Raw genomic sequence first — 20,770 nt, 5'->3', positions numbered from 1 at the left:
ATGCCCTGGATCTGCATATACGAAAGTGTGTTCCAGTTCCTGCCAATATCCAGCAACTTCGCACAACCATTGAAGAGGAGTGGACCAACATTCCACAGCCCACAATCAACAACCTGATCAACTCTATGCGAAGGAGATGTGTTGCACTGCACTTTTGTGTACATAAAAAATTCTTAGAATTTTGAGTTCAGCTGGGGGCAAAAACAAAAGGGTTGCCTTTATAATTTTGTTCTGTGTAGATATTATAAGCCATTTTTTTAAAGAAAATGCCTTTTTTCCCCAAGATACAGGCCTGGTATTATATGTTTGAACCAGGAAAGAGATATTAAAAAGGCTCTATTAAAATAACATACTGAATCTAGTGAAGAAAAACTGTTGTTTCTTTCTTTGGTGTATATGTGACATAATTTCTTTATAAATAACAGCTGATCCAAATAAAGAAATGCTACACAATATTCTATTGTTTAAGTATAAAGCTAATTATTATCACATTTACATTTAGTCATTTAGCAGATACTTTATCCAAAGCAACAGACAAACAAGGACAATAGAAGCAATCAAAATATAAAAATTTAAAAAAAACTATGTAAGTGTTGTGACAATTCTCAGTCTAATGCAGTACTCAAGGTTTTTTTTAATATAATGAATAAAAGAAAACAAGTAGATATAATTGAAAAAAATAAATAAAGAATGCTAGTATTAGAGTGTCATTTTATAATAAAAAGAAAACGAATAGATAAGATAGAGTTAGAATAGGAGTGCTGAAGTTAGAGGTTTGAATGAAAACGGAAGAGTTGTGTTTTTAACCATTTCTTGATTGTACAAATGACAGAACATAGTGATGCCATGTAGACAGAGAAGATAAGTGATCCAATAACTGAGCCCTGAGGCACCCCAGTAGCTAGATGTTGGGACTTAGTGAACGTGACCGGCTGTATTGGACACCTAACCCCTCCAAGACACCTTGAAGAACCTATCTGAGAGGTAAGACTCGAATCACAGGAGTGTGGTTCCTGAGATGTTATTTGCCAATAGGGTTGACAGGAGGATCTGGTGGTTGACCTTGTCAAAAGCAGCCGACAGGTCCAGCAAGATAAGTAATGAAGATCTGTAAGCCGCTCCTACCAGTCTTAGTGAAAGTGAAAGTGAAAGTGAAAGTGACGTGACATACAGCTCAGTATGGTGACTCATACTCAGAATTTGTGTTCTGTATTTAACCCATCCAAAGTGCACACACACAGCAGTGAACACACATACACACCGGCAGCCATTTATGCTGTGTTCCCCGGGAAGCAGCTGGGGATTCGGTGCATTGCTCAAGGGCACCTCAGTCGTGGTATTGAAGGTGGAAGAGAGCTCTGTATATTCACTCCCCCCACCTACAATTCCTGCCAGACTAAGACTCAAAAAGAGCTGGGTTTAGAGTGGGTTTCTTAAGCAGTGGGGTTATACAGGACAAGCCCGTTTAAATGTTGAGGGAAAAACACAAGTATGAAAGAATGTTTTAGGGATGTGAGTGATTTAAATTCATAAAATTATTTAACTCCATGATCATTTCTATAATGAATATAATTTTTTTGTAGTTATGCCATGATTTAAAATCATGAACAAATTGTTAAAAAGGTAAAAGTTTGTTTTATAATGAGAACACATTTAGAGAAATGTAGATATAACTTGCTCACCAATTGATCCTTTGCAGTGAACAATGGACAATGGGGGGCCTTTGGGTCAAAAAGATTTTGAACACTCATTCTGTCCTAAAAAGTAAGCTTTTGTGATTTATAAAAAATAAAATTGTCCTCAAAGGGAAGTGTTGTCAGATTTACAGTAGCTCTCTATTGGGCACAGTTTAGTACTCTGCATAGCCTTGTTACTGGTTCTTTTGTGTAAATGATTGATTTTTATTTTAAGGTTAGTTCTTTCATGATCGCTCTTTGAGAGTTTAGCATGGTATTATACATGGCAATATTAAAGTGTTTGGTCTTGGCAGAATAGATCTGCGATGCTGCTGCTGTGGCAGAGACATCCTACTGCCAGTACATCCACAGCATGTTGCTGTGTGCATGTACTAATTAATGAATGAATGAAATAACCCCCATATATAACATACATCAAATTATCCCATAGCAGATCTATACAGGTGGAGCTGGGGAAGGAGAAGGGTTCCTGAAGCATGTTGCAACTGCTACAGCAAGCACTATCCTTGAAATTGAATGTTGAGCAGCAAGCTCATTGGCTACTGCTGCAAAATAACCAGCTGTGTCATGTTAGAGTATATCAGTCTGTGCCATCTAAAGTTTCATCAATGGCTCGATCCATCACTATAAGATAAGCATTTTCTAGTAACCATTGCTTTATTTCAACAGGTATTTGGCCAGAACTGTTGTGATTCATATTTTATAATAATTTCAGTGAGTGAAGCAGTCTACTTTTCAGAGCTTTTCACACTTGAAGTTGTTAACCACAAGTCATTGTTAACCATGGACTGTGTTGTTGTATCTTTCACACTGTACTGTACTTTACTGTACCTTACCAAGGATTAGTACATAACTATGGGTAATCACTCTAGAGAAAATTTATGCTTAACTGTATTGAATGTATATTTTTTTAAAACATATTTAAATTATATTTTTAACACACAAGTATACTATTAAAAGGTGTACTTTATAATAAAATTGAATTAAAAGTTTTACTCAAAATCATGTTATAAGAATGTAACAAGATTAATTATTTGTTGTGCATTGTTCAATATTACATTTCAAGCTAAGATATTTAAATGTATTAATTTTCAGAACACTTTAACCATATTTTAATATAAAATGTAACATGAAACCATATTTTACATGAAATTAAAAGTAAAAAAAAAACATTACATTTAATTCACAGTATTAAAAAAAAATATTTCCATTACAGGATTCCATGATGTATATTTGCAAACCTGAGTTAATCTTTTTATTTACATATTTATGAGGATATGAACTGTTTGCAACAACCTTTCAACTGTTTGTCTATCAGTGGAAAATCCATCATGTAGATCTGCTCTAGTTGTCTGATGTGCTTTTTCATAAGGGGTCAAAAATGGAGGTGTACCTGGGGTACCAATTAACGCTAGTTTCCAGATGGTTGCACAGCTTTGAACAGTGTTACACAGCATGAGAAGATGATACGGATAGAGCATCAGAGTAAAGGCATTATATAAAAGGCTGATTGGTCCTGATAGATCGTTGTACTGCATGGGTTTCTCCCTCTGTCCATTTAATCTCAGCGTGTGCTGTATCGATGTACCATGTCGGCCGAGCCAGGCTGAACACGAGGCTGCAGGGTTTTAAATGAACATCGTTGCTGTGCTTTAAGACAAATGATTGCTGATGAAATGTTAAATATTCATACTAACACTTACTGCCATGTCGGAGACAACTTATCCACTGCTCTACAACAGCCATTAAACACCAGTATGCCCCAGATCTATGCTGCCAATCTATATTACGTAACTCTGTACTCCGCTAAACAAGAGCATGCAGTGGCAAACTGCAGAATGATACAGCTATTACTCTCTGGCATATCACAGACCCACTGTGCCAAGTCATGTTATGTAACTGCACAAACACACACTAAACACACTGACAGAACATACACTAGAAGCACAGGCTATGTAATATGTAACTTGTTAATATACTGCACTGAACTGTGGGAATGTTACTTCCCTGTGATTTAGGTTGAGGTGAATAAGGACATGGGTTCAAAAGTTTTTTTTACACACATGTGCATATATATACTCATGCGTCACATGACATGGCACAATAATAGCCAATCAGAACATATTTTATTTTAGATGCACACTGCTGTGCAAATGCTTGTGGTCAGTAAGAATTTCAGAAGCTATTATTTTTGGAAAGATGAATGTCTTCAGCCCACAATGATTGTTTGCAGTTTCTGCGATGCATGAGGATTCAGAAAATATCATTCATAATGATTCTCTGCATTATGATATAATTGGCTAGAAATGAACAGGTGCTCCAAAACACTGCTTGCCAATATTTTATTAAAGTTGCAATCTGTAAAAATAATTTTAGAACATTAATGGCAATCGATTAATGAGAATTAACAGTTCATACATGGCCATTTTTATGGCAAATATTTTGAAATTAGTAAAATTGTAACCTTTTCATGGTAAACCGATTTGCTATTAATACAGATAAGTTCTTTTTATTATGTATATTTTTTATAAATGTTTTGTGTTGAACCATTAAAGGGTCGAATAGCTACAGTAGTATCTTTCTAACACAGGCTTTTCCATCCATTAATCCATTCATCAGCCGACCATCCATCCATTTATCCTCATGATTGTTCGTTTATTATTAAAATTGGGTCTTCTGTCTCCCCATCCCAGGTGTAACTCAGCAGGATGGATGTTGCCATTCACTAATACCTGCGTGCGTACACACAACGTATGTCAGCCTCTCTTGAGACTGATATACCCATTATGAGGATGGTATGACCATCTGTAGCCCACACACGTATAACTACACAATCCCACACACGTCCTGGACCGCAGCACACCTGCTTCCCTACAGACCAATAAAGTCATTCAGCCATTGGCAGATACAGTGTATTATGAGACAAAGTGCTGGAGATGTACTGTACCTGTACTTTACCTATGATCCCACAGTGTGTGTTTGTGTATGTGTGGGTTTCACAGAGGGGTTTAATTAGGGAATGATGTCACAAGTGGATCCTCAGTAGTCTTGATATAATGCTGAGCTCCACTGACGTGACTACAAAACACAGCTTCAGCTGCACTTACAGTGAATAAGAGGGAAATGTTGTATTTTACTATATCTCATCATCACACTTAAACCTACTATTTAAAGTGCCATGACATACAGCCAAGTATGGTGACCCATACTCAGAATTTGTGCTCCGCATTTTACCCATCCAAAGTGCACACACACAGCAGTGAACACACACACACACACACACACCGTGAACACATAAAATGTTGAGTGTCATTTCTGATACAGTAGCGTGCTATTTATTTACACCAGATTGTTCCTGAATGTATTTTAAATGGTAAATATGTAATATAATATAAATATAATATGATAAATGAATAACCAGATGTATGTATGCGACACAAAATTGCATTATACAAATATTTATATGTTTTAATTATGTATATTTAATTTAGTTTAGCCAGACCAAATCAAAATCTATAATATTTATACATTACTGTAAATACTTACTATTTAGATCATTTTGATTTGGCCTGGTTATACTTTTAATAATTATTAGAAAGAAAATAATTACAAAGAATCAACAAACAGAACTAACAATTATTGCTAAATGTGTGACTGCATCATATAATAACTTAATTAATAATATTGATAGTTCATCGTCTAGCTGACTACGTCTTGTATTATTATTATTATTTGTATTTTATCTAAAATCCTGTCAAATGTGCACAAACTACTAGCTACTACTAAATATTGTAGAAACATAATTTTCTGTAAAGTTGCTTTGTAACGATTTGTATTGAAAAAAGCGCTATACAAATAAAATTGAATTGAATTGAATTGAATTATTTATTTTGTTTATTTATTCTGGTTATTCATTTAATAATAATAATAATATTTCAAGTATAACCAGATATGATTTATTAATCAGACCAAATTCTATTTTCCAAATTCTATAGATATTTAATCTAATATTTCAATATAAAATAAGAAATGAACAATCAACAGACAAAATAACATATGTAACACCTAATTGAGTTTCATGAATACTTAAAATGTTCAATACAATAGATCCTTTTTCCAATAGGTCTTTTTAAATAAAAAAAAGACTAAATCATATTATTAATTTATATAACATCAGATTATTAAAAAAATATTTAGCAAATAAAAAATGCATTGAAAAATATATTTTTTTTTTAGAAAGAAAATAAAAAATTCACAAAACTTTATTTATATATTTTGCTTATGTATTGATACAAACTCTTTTAAATTAACATTTTAGAATTGCACACTATTGTTAACAGAGGTCACAGGTATGTCATGTTTGGTAACTTTCAGTTGCATTTTTAATGGTCTAAATGTTATTTTATGTTAATGTTAATTTATATCATATGTCGGTACCTATGGAAGGTATTAGTGTTCCCAGAATCTTTAATAGTTTCTTCATCAACATCAAATCAAAGACCAGATGTAAAACATATGCCTGAGGACAAAAGGTTGACCTGAGGACCTTCCCTCCAATGCTATTATTCCACATTGGCTCACTCAAGTCCTAAGGGTATGACATTGTCACCCTTTATAGATCACTGATCACCAGATCAGAGAAGTTTTGTTTTTTGGTAGTTTTTGAGATGAAGAAACTCCAGGGCAGGCCAGGATGCAGAGCTAAGAGTCCTCAAGAACCCAACCTGAGCTTGTGCCAGGCTTTCAGCCTAGTCTTTCCTCTTCAAGATCCTCTGACTCAAACTGGTTCTTTTTAAATCAACCAACTTCAGCAAAGATCAACTTAAGCCAACAGACTGCATCAGGACTCCCTTTCAGACAGTCAAGACATGCAAGTACCAAACTTAGTCTTATTAATTGATACAATAAGTATCATTTGCACCTTTTTACAAAGGTGTGTTTGAACTAAGAGACTGATGTTTCCTTCAGGCTGTAGATCTGCTAAATTGTATTATAGCTTTGTGTCTTTATTTCTCTTCTCTTTAATGCTTAAGCTTTAACCCCTCTTCCTATGCCAACTGTTTATGCATGTGTGTGTGTGTGTATATGTTAGACTAGTTTGAGTGTTTATGTAGTTAATAAAGTCTTACTTGTATCACACTTGAGGTTGTTCATTGTTTGTTCATCCTGTAACTGGAGTCCCTAATCATGCAGATATTTGCTACATGCTCTGAATAATATTGTACAGTAAGAAAGTTGTTTTCCTTAAACTGGAAAGTAACGTTCTTAGAATTGACAGACAGTTGACACTAAGATGTCAAGTAAATACTTACAGTGGATCTAAATATTTTAGGGGTGCACGATAAATAATTAATGCACATCTCATTAGTAAAGTCCGTTCTCTAATCAGCGGTAAATTCCATCAGGTGTGTGATTTTACATAGAGCAGCTGTTACTACACAGAGCTGTTGTTAACTGACAAGCTTCGCAAATCCACTCTGATAATGAACGTGGATTTGCGAAGCTTGTCAGTAACTAGTTATGATTGATTATTCATATTTCCCATTTGAGCTGATTTGCTACACACATACTGCATGAACATTATTTTTACTTTGAATGTGCGCATTTTTCATGACTATATATGTGTCTCCATTAGAACTGTGTGCGCATTTGTTTTTCTTTTAGTGGATTTGTATTTATAGTGACTTTTAGACATGCATTTCACTGGTGGAAGTGCAATATTGTGCTATAGAGAACGATGCTATTTATAGGTAGATGAGGGATATGGGTGCCCACTGGCTCTGAGAATGTGCTACTATTTCCTACACAGACACGAGCTCACGTAAACGTGTACTGTATACATACACAGATTGTGTGTTATGCCGCATCAGCCTCCCTGAAGAGAGGTGGTTGCATTAGGCCACATCTTATCTAACAGCAAATTGAATCCCATCTATCCATCTAACAGTATTTATTTTATTTTCTCCCTCAGGAGACTGAGATCTGCAGGAAGAGAAAGGAGTGTGAAGTCCTTGAGGAGGAGGTGAAGAAAAAGAGCCAGTCATGTCAAACTCTGGTGAGAGCCTTTACAAGTTCACATCTTATGAGAGGGTCTCACATGCTGGGTGTCATATCAAGACTCTTCTGAGATATTTAGCAGTTAGTCTTCCACCATACGGCACTCTTGTAGTCGTGATTTATACAAGGCCATAGCTAATGGGCTCAAATGATTTTAGGGGCCTACAGGTACCCACATTAATTATTAAAACCTTGCATTTGGAATACTGTGGCCACATGAACACACATATGTGTGTAAGATCAAATTAAGAAGCCATATAATTATATGAGAGCTAGACATGCCTTATGCCTTTATTTTATTTTATTTTTATTTCATTTTATTTTTATTTATTTTTAACATCAAAGCATGATACAAAAATATATATAAAAAATATTTAATAGTATTTTGTTAGTATAATAAACAAAATAATAACTAGACTAAATATATTTATTTGCTTAATTATTTTCTTAAGACCAAAGTGTGGTACAAAAAGAAAAAAGTTAAATATTTAATGTAATATTTTAATATAATAAATAAAATGACAGCAAGGCCTTATTTATTTATTATAATAAATAAGACTAACCAGAACAAATAGATTAATGCATTTATTTTATTACTGAAATTAATTAAACTGCAAAACTAAATTACTAAACTATTTAAATGGTATTTAATATATTGTGACGAGTCAGCTGCCTCCTCCCTGATTATCACCGGCACCCCGTCCTAAATCGCCGCCCTTCACCAGGCTCCCGACTGGAGTGGGTGTGTGAGAGGAGGGGCGCTGGACGAGTCAGGGCTGGCGGCGTGTGATGGGGCACACCTGAAGGAAGTGGAGCCTCATTACCGCCGCTGTTTAAAAGCCCAACGCGCCTCTCCTCAGGAGACCGGTCTCTTCCCCGTGCATGCACACTGGTGTCCTCGTGGGTCCAGGAAGGGTGCGTTGAGGGACTCCCGCGCCACCAAGACGTGAGCTGCCGGACCCGTGATCCGGATGGGAACCGCACCCGTATACACGGCCGACAGGCCAGGATGCCGGGCCGTCCATCCCCTACCAGCGCCGCGGCCAACGAGAGAGACGCGGCCGCTAGGAGAAGCCGCCGCCCCTCGCGCCCCGGACCAAGGAGGGGAGCACGTGCGGCCGCCGGACTCCGCCCCTTGCCTGGACCCTTCCTTGATGAACACTGCCCGACCTACACAAACCCTGCAGCACGACGAGGACACCAGATCCCCTGTTATTTTGGACACTTTCCCCCTTTGGCCACTTTTATTCCCTTTGTTTTATGATTTCTGTTAATAAAAGCCTCTCCGAGGCCTGACGCCACGCCCACTGTGTCTGTCTTGTGCTCCTCCCGTGACACTGGTGGAGAATGCGGGCAAGGCGGAGCCTAGACAGCGCAGTTGGGAAACGTCTGGTGACGTCACTCCCTCTCGCTTGCAAACGGTCGTGAGAACCCAGACTGGGACGGAGGAAAACTGGGGACAGCCTCCCAGCCACACAAGGGGTAAGTGACTTTTCCATTGTCATTTTACCCTGTGGTTGGTTGAGACTGTCACTAAAACCCGGTTTCTCTGTCCCTGTTCTGGTGCGCTGCGAGAGGGAGGACCGCCCGGAGAGGAAGCCCCGCCCACTCCGACCGTTTGGAGCCTGGTTGAGGATGGTAGCACTCCCGTGTGGGCGGCGCCCTGATGACGGGGATGTCGCTTGGGAGGGGGAATGTGACGAGTCAGCTGCCTCCTCCCTGATTATCACCGGCACCCCGTCCTAAATCGCCGCCCTTCACCAGGCTCCCGACTGGAGTGGGTGTGTGAGAGGAGGGGCGCTGGACGAGTCAGGGCTGGCGGCGTGTGATGGGGCACACCTGAAGGAAGTGGAGCCTCATTACCGCCGCTGTTTAAAAGCCCAACGCGCCTCTCCTCAGGAGACCGGTCTCTTCCCCGTGCATGCACACTGGTGTCCTCGTGGGTCCAGGAAGGGTGCGTTGAGGGACTCCCGCGCCACCAAGACGTGAGCTGCCGGACCCGTGATCCGGATGGGAACCGCACCCGTATACACGGCCGACAGGCCAGGATGCCGGGCCGTCCATCCCCTACCAGCGCCGCGGCCAACGAGAGAGACGCGGCCGCTAGGAGAAGCCGCCGCCCCTCGCGCCCCGGACCAAGGAGGGGAGCACGTGCGGCCGCCGGACTCCGCCCCTTGCCTGGACCCTTCCTTGATGAACACTGCCCGACCTACACAAATCCCGCAGCACGACGAGGACACCAGATTCCCTGTTATTTTGGACACTTTCCCCCTTTGGCCACTTTTATTCCCTTTGTTTTATGATTTCTGTTAATAAAAGCCTCTCCGAGGCCTGACGCCACGCCCACTGTGTCTGTCTTGTGCTCCTCCCGTGACAATATATTTATAATATAATATAAAAATAAATATCAGGCCAAATAGCTTTATTTATTTATTAACTTACTTACTTAATACTGATCTGTGTTACTAAAATATTAAAATTTTGTGTATTTAATGCAATATATATATAAATATTGTTGTAATTATTTATTTTCACAAACTTTTGTGTTAGAATGGTTTAAAGGTAATATAATATACAAATATAAAAACAGACCAAATTGGTTTATTTATTTATTTGCTGTTCTTTAAGTTGCCTGTTGGTTCAACAAGATTAATTCTTGTCACTAATGTTTTGTTTTATCATTACTTGTTTTGTTTTCATCAAAAATTGAAGCTTTTTATAGTTTACATGAAAGCTTATAGTTAGGGTGGCCAAATGTTTCTTTCATATGGGACACGTCCTGGCCAAGATTTTAATATTGCCTAAAACATCCAAAGCAGTTTGACAAATAACATGCAGGTATTGGACATAATCAACCAATCATGGGGCTAGTAATGAGAAGGTGAGATCTACAGTGAACGATAAAAGTGATGGAAATATGTGCACGTATCTGTTCGTTGGTTTGACTTAAAGCTTCGCTGCGCACCAAGAAAACAAAAAACAAAACAAAAACAAAGTAGGCGCAAGAGCGATTCGAAAGCGTAAGGAGCCATCTACTCTGCTCTCATGAATAACACAATGATCAACCGGCACAGTGCAAACAGCCTAAACCTGGATATTTTAGGCAATATTAAAATCCTGGCTGGGACCAGTCCCATATGAATGGTGCATATAGCCAACCTACTTATACAGTAGTTTACATTTATTTATTTATTTTCTTAAATGACAAAATGTCTCTTTTAACATTCACCAGAGCACATGTATGACGCATTGCTCAAATTCACAACATTTGGTACGGTAGGTGGTGCAGGATTGTGTAAGGGATCAAACAACCTTGTGGGAAATGGCCCACTTCTGCCAGCCCACCCCTGAGAACTGTGTGCTTTAGTATAATAATTAGACTGGATTTTGATTGGCATGATACATTTTGATCCAGGGCAAACGTTTTGGGGACAAAACAGTTGCTGATCAAGGTGTTTGCCTGACCGAAGCACATGAATGTTGGAAGTGCTTTAGTTTCACACACATACATACTCAACACTCTCAAGGGCGTTTGCTCTCTTTCCCACTCTCTCTCGGTCTTTCTCGCTCTTCCCACATAGCAGACATGGAGAGCTGACTCCAAGGTCCACTGTCAGGGGAAACAAAGTGAGCAGAAGGACAAAAAAGCAAGCCCGTGAGAGTAGGAAAGAGAGTGCGAGGAAGATGAGGGAGAGAGATAAAGTGTGCAGGTGTATGTACAGAGACTATTCGTCCCTGACTGCCAGGGAACCTCTTTTAAACACCCTCTCTCTTCTTCTGTATTCCTCTCACCTCAGCATACGGGAAAGACTTTTCATCCATTACACATGAGAGAAGCTTTGCCGGAGCTTTTTAGAGCTGAGGAAGACCTTTTAAATGGGTCATGCCCCGAGTTTCACATTTGATTCCTACTTTTTGGACTTTTATGGAATTAATTGAATATTAGTTCTTGTACTGTATCATATGCTTTGAATTCAAGGGTAAAAGCTGTTTAAGTATTAATACTCTCAATGCTGATGTTGTATAAATACTCTGATAAAAATATTGATCCTAACTGTTTTAGATTAAATAATACATTTATGTTTATATTTAAAATATATCCAGGGAGTTGTTATCAGTGAATAAACACTGACAGGGCAATTAGATAACATTTTATGACCTTAAAGGGACACATTTAAGGTCATAAACACATAACACATAAACATCTAAATATATTTTAGAGAGCAGAGTAATAATATAGTTTAATTATTTGCCATTGTTTAGTATTATATGCTTTGAGGTGAAAAAAAAAGTTTACTTTTAATTTACTTTTAAGTTTTTTTTAAATGTATTATTGTAAAATGTTCATAATTACCTATTTAATCCTCATTACAAAAGAAAAAAGAAAAAAATCTAACCATCACTATAGAAAAATATACATGGAGTCGGTTATGCTTACCCAGGCTTCATGTAATTGATAAAAAATATAGTAAATCGTGAAATATGATTTAAAATGATTTTTAATGGTTTTAAATGCTGTTTTCTATTTAAATATATGTTTACATTTCAGATGTATTCCTGTCATGAAAAGCTGAATGTTCAACAATAAGTTCTAGTCCTCAGTGTCATGATGCTTCAGAAATCATTCTAATATTTGCTACTAAATAAATATTTCTTATTATTGTCATCAATGTTGAAAAAAAGGTGTGATGCTTAATATTTTTTGTGGAAATTGTGACGCTTTTTTTCAGGACTCTTTGAGTAATATTAAGTTCAAAAGCAGCATGTATTAGTGAACATTTATATGAAATAGAAATCTTTTGTGACAAAATTAAATTGTTTTCCGTCACTTTTGAGAAGTTTAGTGCATCTTTGCTGAATAGAAGTGTTAATTTGAAAAATTTGGAAATTTAAAAATGTGAACTGGTTTCTTTTTGATTGGCTTGTAATGATTTTAATTTACTTTTTGAAAACAAAAGAAGTCATCCACATTTAAACAGCTAGGTAAAATTGCATGTTTGTCTCAGTAGGACACGCATCTCTCAGTGTGTGAGAATCAGCAGTATAACTGTTTCTCTCCTCAGGGGCTCTCTATACCACAGGAGGCTCTATTTTCACAGTAATGACTGCAAAAATACACGGAGCTTAGTCTCCTGACAGGTCTATAAACACACAAACTTTGGCAAAGCCTGATATAAGTCTTTTTTCCTTCTATATTAAACATTGTTTGTTGTGGATTGGCAGAACATTCATTCAAACTCCTATATCTGCCAGCCCACATCCCCTAATGAGTGAACTACACCTGAAACATCAGCATTTTTCACTCCATTCCAGATGGAAGATCCTGAGATGTTCTGGAACACAAACAGTTTTGTGTTTTTCTCTTTCTCTGACCACTAAAGAGTAAAGCAGTCAGTTTTTTTGTGACGCAACTGTGTTGTAAATATAGGACACTAAAAACGGTTTTAAATACACATTAAATAACGTTAGCATACAAAATAAGTATATAATTTTTTTACCTTTATAATTTAGTGACCTAAAAACAAATGTAAAAAAAAAAAATCACAATGAATCAAAGTTCATTACAAGTATTTGAGTTTGACATTAATATAGAAGGTGCATTTTATCATGCACACTTGACACTAAAAGCAAGACATGACACTTAAATAATGCAGTACAAATTATTAAATAATGTGAACAAAAAACGAAGAAAGAAAAACTTCTCAGGTTACTTATGTAACCGTGGTTCCCTGAGTAGGGAATGAGACACTGCGTCCTCTAGAGGTCGCTATGGGAAACGCCTTGTCGTGACCCGTGTCTGAAGCATTCATTGAAAAACACCAACAACATGTTGGCCGGCGACTTCATTACCGGTGTGATTATAGTATAAATAGGTGCAGGGAGAACACATCATCCACTTCTTCATCTAAAGCTTGCGTCCAAAGCATGGCAGGAAGGTAGAGGATGCAGTGTGTCGTTCCCTACTCAGGGAACCATGGTTACATAAGTAACCTGAGACGTTCCCTTTCAAGGGAACTTCAAACTGCGTCCTTTAAGGGTCGCTATGGGGAACAGTATACCCACGCCACCATGCTGAGGGGAGTGTAGGCCAGAACCATGGTGAGCACTAAGTACCAACTGTACCATTTCCATGGGAGTTGCCCCTGGGAAGTTAGACGGCTGTCTGTGACATTATCCCTTACGGCCAAAGGCCTAGGCTACATATCGAAACTTAACTGTTAGGGCCAGATTCCTGGGCCCGTTGTAGAGCTCAAGGCTTGGAATCAAAAATAGATTCCTTTAGAGAGATACAACCAAGAGCCTAGCATCATACTAAGTCGTGGCCTTTCATATCGGCTACTGCTTGCTCACGCATAAGCTTGCTGAAGGAACTGTTTCAACAGATCCCTAGTAGCAACACCCTGTTTAAATAGGTATCCTGAGGATACATAGATGGACCAGGGCCCAAGATGAATGGGCCTTTTACCAGCTCAAGAAAGAGCATGAAGCAACCGTGTGAAGCCCTTACCATATAGGTTTTTAAAAAAGAATGCTGAGTACTAGCGTGTGAACTTACCAAAGTGTGGATTTTAGAAAGTGCGCAAAGACTTCACGTGCAGACTTACTATAACATGGATTTTAGGATACCATTCTAAGGGGCTCTCGTGGCACTCTGAAAGAGCAGCTCATAGATGGAATGGTGCATCCCAAAACCAATATGTTTGAGAGTCATCAACCCGATCTATGGTATAATGCATGAGTGGGTAGCAGTAAATATCTAGCTAAGGGGAGGGGCAAACACACAGCTCTCAAATGGGAGGGGAGCTTGACCTTCTGCATGTTCCAATGCTGGAACAGCTTGCAGTAATTTATTTAGCTGAGGGAGCAACACACCCAGTTCTCAACGAGAGAGGGGGCTCAACCTACAGCATGTTCCAATGCTGGAATGGCTAGCAGTAGGTTACCTCGCTGAGGGAGCATAAACCCAGCTCTCACGAGAGAGGGGGCTCAACCTACAGCATGATTGTTAGAATCAGAAGGGAAAACATACTGCAAGATAGCCAAAAACTATATTGCGCATCAGAGAGGCGAAGGAAGGGCATAGTTCACCTGATGCTTGTTCCTGGTGCTCTGGAAAAATGGAGAACTCAACTCTCATGTGAGAGAAGAACTCTGAATTCAGAAAGTAGTAATGTGTCCATAGGCAACCGTTTTTGGTAAAGGGGAGCGCTGCTAAACTACCACGAGAAAAGCCCATGGAGCAAGGAATTCAACTCCTCAGAAGGGGAGAGAACTCGAACGCCCAAAAGGAAGTCAGGAAGCACCTCAGGGCAGCCTAGCCGGACATCAAGGAAATTTTGCAGTTCCATACAGGGGGCTTGATGATCAAGAAGGCTCCGACCTGGCCGCATGACCCATGAAGCATGAAGCTGAAACCAGGGCTATCATACCAGCTAGACACAATATCGACGAGTGAAGTAACACTGTAAGTCGAGCACCTGGTTTCTGAATCCAGCCAAGGGGTGTGCTCACAGAGGACCTACCTAGAAAGGACAGAAACCCACAGGTCCCAGAAAAAAAACACTGCAAAGAAATCTCACAGAAGGATTATACACACATAACCACCAGCTCATTAATACATACATACATATATACAGTGACCTAAAGGATTATTAGGAACACCTGTTCAATTTCTCATTAATGCAATTATCTAATCAACCAATCACATGGCAGTTGCTTCAATGCATTTAGGGGTGGGGTCCTGGTCAAGACAATCTTCTGAACTCCAAACTGAATGTCAGAATGGGAAAGAAAGGTGATTTAAGCAATTTTGAGCGTTGCATGGTTGTTGGTGCCAGACGGGCCGGTCTGAGTATTTCACAATCTGCTCAGTTACTGGGATTTTCACGCACAACCATTTCTAGGGTTTACAAAGAAAGGTGTGAAAAGGAAAAAACATCCAGTATGCGGTAGTCCTGTGGGCGAAAATGCCTTGTTGATGCTAGAGGTCAGAGGAGAATGGGCCGACTGATTCAAGCTGATAGAAGAGCAAATTTGACTGAAAGTTCAAAGTTCCTTTGAAAGGTGGGCTAATATGTGAGCTGTTGCACAATATTCTGTAGGAAGTAGAGTATTCTGGGAATGTTAAGATTCAGTTTTTCATTTCCAGAAAGTATAAATTTAACAGCATTTTACAGTGAAATTACATGAAATACCCATTAGATACATTACAGTGTTTCACTGCATGGAGTAAGTGAACTGACTTACTGGAACAACTTACAGGTTTTTACCCTAGCTTTTTATGAGTATTTTACAGTTATAAATCCAATTATTTGTATAAGCATAGCATTGGTGTTTAATAACACTGAGTAAACCTGATATCAAGACAACCTTTCTTAACCTATATCAAGAACTAAGCTGCTGGAAAATTCCATCAGTCTCCTCCGTGAGAGGAACCGTCTGAAAGCAGGCTAAAGGTCTCCACAGTGCATTACATAGAAAGGATGCTATTACAGGATCGTTAAATAAAGTTTTTTACTAGTGAAAGTCTCTAAAATGTGTATTTTTATCTCCTGTGACCTCTGCGTGAATGCAGTAAGTCTCGTAATGTTCCTATCATACAACATCACTAGCACACTGTAAAAAGAGTGCAAAGCTACAAGGGCCAAACTCAACTACCAAAAATTATCTGCCAGCCTTTGGAACGTCTATGATGTGCCCTGGGTTGTTTGTGTAGTGTTTGTGCCGTTTTTTTTTTTTTTTTTTTTTGAGTATACATACACTTGCATTTTTTTGTGTGTCCATTAGTGGCAGAGTGAGCTGTTTGTCCCCTCGGCTCCAGCGGTTGCTTTTGTGCCCTACTGAAAGGCTAATAAATGGAAAAAATACAAAAATAGACATGCTGTCCTTACATGATGTGAAAAGAAAAAAACAAAAACAAAAAAAAACACTTTCAAATTCACGCTTTCGTCATGTCTCTCCACCACCATTGTGCACTCCTGTGATCGTGAACTGCTGTTGTTTGTATGGGAACAGCAGCCTGTAGTGTAAAGCTGTGTCTGGTGGTGTTGTATTGTGTCTTGGAATGTGGGATGTTGGGACGGACTCTCTGAGGGGACCATCTGCCTCTCTTCTTAATCACTCATCACATTTACATCTGATAGTTCCAGCCAGCCATGTAGAACATCATGTGTGATTTCATGCACTTGAATGATTGCCAAAATGTTTTTTGAAGGATGTGTCTGTTACACGTTTTGAATAGAGCTGGGTGATATTTCCATTACTGACATTTTAATGCACTTTTATTGAGCCATTAAGTTTCTTAAAGACCTTGTCATACTGCTTTTGCAGTCCTTGTCTTGTGAGTCAGAACAATGACAGCTTTAAGAGTGATGTTTAAAGAGTGTCTCTAATTCATCAAGAGTTGAGTTTGATTCACTGTTGAAGTTTTATTCATTTCTGCGAATTTTACTTACAGTATATTCAAGATTCAAGATTTTTATTCATCACATACATGATTATATAGAGCATACATAACCAACAGTGAAATTTGAGTAAGCTCATTGACAGTGCAATTATTAAAGAATACAACACAGATGAAAATGTATATAAATATTAGTGTATAGTATATACACTAATGTTCAAAAGTTTGGGGGTGGTAAGATTGCTTTATTCATAGGCATTTCTATTAACAAGAAAAAACTAATAATAATAATAACTGCAACAAAACGTTTCATAAAAATCCCAGAATATTCTGTAGGTCCATATTTGTTTCAGTGTTTAGGAAACCCCTCCCAAAGTAAATTGCAAGTCATCAAAATATGTAAAGAAGGGTAACCATGTTTCAAAGAAATTGTGGTATGAGCCTCCGACAGTGAATTAGATTTTTTCCAAGAAGGATAAAATACAGCAATTCTTTAATCCATCTATTATGTGCTCAGCTTTTTTTCAATGGAAGATAATTAAATCTCTTGCCAACAGTGTGTTAAACCTTATGAATTCCTATCGTAAGCACAGTATCTACAGCATTAGTACCGAAAATGGCAAAGAGGGGGTCAGGGTCAGAAGAAACACCATATATATCACCACTGTTGGGAACGTTACTTTAAAAAAGTAATTAGTTATAGTTACTCACTACTTGTTCCAAGTAACTGAGTTAGTAACTGAATTACTCTATAATAAAAGTAACTCGTTACCAGGGAAATTAACTATTTGCTTTACTGTAAAAAAATAATAAATTGCTATATGTCAGAGAATTTGTACTTTTTTTTTTTTTGCAGTTTTCACAAGTCAGTTGAAATGAGTAGAACAGACAGGTGTTCGTACATAACTTTCGATATTTATTGCACGTCAACAGACAGCAATTTGCATGTACACATTACATACACGTTCTTGCCTTTGACCACAATGAATTTGAAGTAGCGCTTATATCTCCACCTTGAAAATGCCAACTTTTCATCCGATTGCTCCTGACTCGCCATCTCGCCATCTCTGCTGCGAATCTCTGTGTAGCTCTTGCGTGTGTTTGGTGCTCTATGGTTTGGCGGTGCTGGCGCGTGTGCCGGCATGTATGTAAAAACACTGGCTCTGATTGGCTACCATGAAACACATGACTCTGCCTTAGCCAATCATAATCTCTTATCTCGTTATTAACCCACCCGCTGTGTGAGCCAGGGGTGCGTTTGGATTGCATAGTTTATTAAATCAATGCATAGTAACGCACCGCATTTAACGTTTAGTAACGTTAACGGCGTTGTAACGACGGGAAAAGTAATTAGTTAGATTACTGCGTTACTGATAAAATAACGTCGTTACCTAACGCCGTTCTTTTAAACGCCGTTATTCCAAACACTGTATGTCACTAAAAGATTTAAAGATATCTGTAACCCAGGTTACTAAGAGCCCTGTTAATGTAAAATATTAAAGGAAAAAAATACCATAATACTCGTAAATATGTAAATCAGCACTTTATTTTCATAACATTTTGAAATAGGAAATGCATAAAAAAAGAGAAAACTATTTTAGAAACATATTTTTTATTATTATTCAAATAAAACAAAGTTAAAATTGGTCCAATGAGGAGAGCGAAGAGTAAGCCCCGCCCTATGATCGGAGCTGTGCGCGGGAGTGCGAGAGAGAACGCGCGATGCGAGAGTGAGAAACAGCAGTTGCGACACGGTCCTGAAAATAGAAGAAAACAAAATTAGAATATAGAATTCAGCATTCGTGTTAAGAAAAATAACAGATTTTGAGGGAAGAGATGTGAATTGAACATCATCAGCCGTTTATCACGATTGATGCTGGTGCAAACTGTTACCAGGAGAGAGAGAAACTCGGAGAGGTTGGAGTGTCACCTATCTGAAACCTTCATATTTAGAAAATTAGATTTCTCTTGGTTGGGTTTTTTTTTCTGTCCTTCTATCTATCTTCTATCTTCAATCATCTTTTGAGTCGGGTGCAGCACATTTTCTGGAACCAGACGATCGGCGAAGAAGACTTTGAACTTGAACTGTTCCTGCATTGCACTAAAAAGGAGTCTGTGAGCAGGAACTGGCGAGCCATGCCCAAATACGGATCGAACTACGCGAATCGAGAGATTGGTAGGATTGTGCACACGCTTTCCTTCATTTTTTTTTCTGACTGAACTGTGTTGCTCAGAACTCAATTGCGGAAGATGGATCTCGTGTAAGCAGCACTGAACTAGAGCTAAAGTTTGGTGAAACCCTAATCCACATTGGGACTGTTATTGTAAGCAAGGTTGATCCATTGTGTTTTTTTTTTCTCTTCTCTCTATTTTTACTCATTCCACTGTGAAATTATTTGGTTTTTTTTTTTTTTTTTTTTTTTTCTGAAGAACAAGAGTGAAAAGGGTAATTTGGAAGAATTGTATTTACAGTCAAATTCAAAGTTATTATCTATATTAAATAAGCCAATTAGAACACAAATAAATAGGTGAAATATACATTCTATATTATTTTATGTATCTATATTCTATATTAGCAAATTAAGGGTCATTTAACTTTATTAGGTTGAGTTTAAATAGTTAAAAAATAAATAGACAAACAATTAATAAAAAAGGAAGACAAATGAAATAGAAATAGAAAAATAGACATTTAAATATATAAGGGTTATAAGGAGGATACATTTACTAATTTCATTCTTTTAATTTATTTTATTCTCTATTACCCCTTTTTTGGGGTAACTATATTCTTTTATTTTATTATTTTGTTTGTTGATTTTGATGATGTATTGAAACTCTGACTTTTATTATTATTATTATTATTATATATATTTTTTCCCTTTTTATTATTGCAATCACTTTAATACACTTTACCTGTTTCTAATGCAGCCAGTGTTGTTGTCATTTCCTTCTACCCTTGTTGTTGACACAGTCTCTTGAGCGAATCTGATCTTCTGGTCGCTGGTCCAAATTTAGAAACGTGTACTCTTTCTCCGCTCATTTCCGTTATTTACTAATTGAGAGGGAGGGTTGCACTTGCGCCGCGACACGCGCTACATATCTCTCCAAAATCCCTCCCAATTTTTCGGCATGACTAAATCATATGGGCTGTTGTGGCTGGCGAGTGTAGGCATCTGATGCATGCAGGACTAATAGTAGGATAGATTCTAGCCAGTTTTGAATTGGTAAAAATGTAGTCTGTGAAGTATTTTAAATTGAGTGAGTGAACGTCTGGCACAGGGTGAAGGGGTGGTAAGAGTTTTAAAATTTTCAACAAAGTTGCATTTATTTGATCACAGGATACAGTAAAAACAACAATATAATCAATGCATCATTGCTGAATAAAAACAGATTTTTTTAAGTGTTTAAATGAATATGATTTAAAAAACTAAAATACTTTGAGACACAGTATTCCTAGCTTGTCCCTATATGTGACATTGTCTGAGTGGAAAACATATGCTTTCTTGGAGCAAGAAATGATATGTAGGACCATCATCTAAAGCGTTAGATCAGAGATTATTCATATGAGAATCAAACAAGAAAATATTCAATAAAGCATATGCAAATTGTATGTATT

The 20,770-nt window shown here is 37.9% G+C and overlaps 1 pseudogene; it reads left to right on the top strand.

The window, feature by feature from the left end:
• LOC113095074 (RIMS-binding protein 2-like) overlaps window positions 1-20,770 on the top strand; it is a 98,283-nt pseudogene that overhangs the window by 24,850 nt on the left and 52,663 nt on the right.

This window comes from Carassius auratus, unplaced genomic scaffold (genome assembly GCF_003368295.1).
Source record: "Carassius auratus strain Wakin unplaced genomic scaffold, ASM336829v1 scaf_tig00215596, whole genome shotgun sequence".
In the NCBI taxonomy this organism is placed as follows: Eukaryota; Metazoa; Chordata; class Actinopteri; order Cypriniformes; family Cyprinidae; genus Carassius; species Carassius auratus.
Note: the sequence above shows the minus strand (reverse complement) of the source record. Positions and strands in the feature narration are given on the sequence as shown.